The sequence below is a fragment of the Otolemur garnettii genome, unplaced genomic scaffold, assembly GCF_000181295.1.
Source record: "Otolemur garnettii isolate 467f Iridium unplaced genomic scaffold, OtoGar3 scaffold00001, whole genome shotgun sequence".
NCBI classification, from domain to species: Eukaryota; Metazoa; Chordata; class Mammalia; order Primates; family Galagidae; genus Otolemur; species Otolemur garnettii.
Window position 1 is genome coordinate 48770554 of NW_003852396.1, and position 2098 is coordinate 48772651.

The following is a 2098-nucleotide window of genomic DNA, read 5'->3' on the forward strand; positions in this document are numbered from 1 at the left end:
GGGACCACAGGCACCCACCACAACGCCCAGCTATTTTTTGGTTGCAGCCATCATTGTTGTTTGGCGGGCCCAGGCTGGATTCGAACCTGCCACCTCAGGTATATGTGGCTGGTGCTTTAGCCACTTGAGCCACAGGTGCCGAGCCAAACATAATTGTTTATATTGATATTTAATGGAGTTATTGTTTTAGACACATTAACAAAAATATTTAAAATTTTTCTCAATCTTGATTTCTTTATACAGTAAATATTGATAATAAGGACCACAGAAACAAAAAGATCTTTTAGGCTTCTGATTTTTAGGAACATAATGATGTTTTAACAGCAAAGTCTGAGGATTGCTGGTTTAGAGGATAGGGAAGAGAGCCGGTGGTGGGGTTGGAGATTTAGAAGCATAAGAATGGTTTACAATTGCCATTGATATTCTATTTTTTCTCATAACTGCAGAAGATTAAAACATTTAAAGCTCTAGTAGAGAGTTCCTATTGATTGAGTTTGGTTAAACAGATTTTTAACCAGTTCAGTTAAGGAGGTAGAGCAGTGATGATCTTGAATTTGAATTCTGGCTGGGTGATCACATTTATCACCAAACTCTCAGCCTCAATTTCTGCATCTGTAATGTGGATGTAACATCTACCTTGGAGGGGTTACTATGAGGATAAAACTTGTGTAAATTTTGCTGACGTGTGTTCTGTGGACCAACATCGTTGGCAATGTCAAATATTCAGAGTTCTGAATTATAATCTGCATTTCCCAAGTGGACCTGATACACAGTAAAGTTTGAGTAACAAGTAGTGCTGATGTGAGGTCCCTATCAGAATACCTACCTGTCACAAGATAGGTGTCCAGTAAAAATTTCCATTCTTTTTCCTATTTATTATTCTTTAGCTTATGAATATAACTATTTCAGTCTTTTGAACTAAAGTTATTGGTTTTATTTTTTCAACTTATCTTTTTTTTTTTTTTCTTTTTAGAGACAGGTCTCACTCTGTCATCCAGGCTGGAATGCAGTGGTGGATCATAGTTCACTGCAGTGTTAAACTCCTGGGTTTTCTTTTTTTACAGATGGGGATCTCACCATATTGCCCAGGCTGGTCTTGAACTCCTGAGCTCAAGCAATCCACCCACTTTAGCCGTGCGATTATAGGCGTGAATCACTGTGTTCAGCCTCAAGATTTTTTTTTGAAGCATATACTTATCTCATGTAGTCACAAAAAAATGACTACACATTTTTATCAGGGGTATCTCTACTTAAAAAAAAATAGAAAAAACTAGGGGCACATGGTGTCCCATGCCTGTAGTCTCAGCTACTGGAGAGCCTAAGGCAAGAGGATTGCTTGAACCCTGGAGTTTGAGGTTGCTGCGAGCTGTGACACCACCACCATACTTTACCCAGGGCAACAGAGGGAGACTTGGTCTAAAAACCAAAATCTTGAGTATTTTGGATTTTTTGGATTTTCTAAACTTTTATTGTTAAAGGTACCTTATTAATATCTTTAATGCTTTTTGCTTTGAATTCTACATTGTCTTTGATAAAATTGCTGTCTCACATTTTCACGTGCTTGCCATAGATTTAACTGTTGCTGGATTTGTAATTCTTCCTTTTTCTTTTGAGACAGCACTTCACTCTGTTTCCTGGGCTAGAGTGCAGGAGCTTCATTAGAGCTCACAGCAACCTCAAACTCCTGGACTCAGCCTCCAGCTATGTACCAGGGGACTACAGGTATGCACCACCATGCCCAGCTAACTTTTGCATTTTTTATAGCAATGGAGCCTTATTATGTTGCTCAGGCTGGTTTCTACCTCCTGGTCTCAAGCTATCTTCCACTTTAGCCTCCCAAAGTGCTAGAATTACAGGCATGAACTACACTCTTGGCCTGGATTTTTAATTCTTCTAACATGTGAATTAGTTTTCCAATTTACCATAAAAAATTGTTGTGACCAGCTTATTTCACTTAGTATAATGTCCCCAAGATTCATCCACATTGTAGCATGTAACAGGATTTCTTTCTTTTTTAAGGACGAATAATAGTTCCTGGTATGTATGGGCCACATTCTTATTTATTCATTAATCCATGGATTTGGGGGTTCCTTTCACC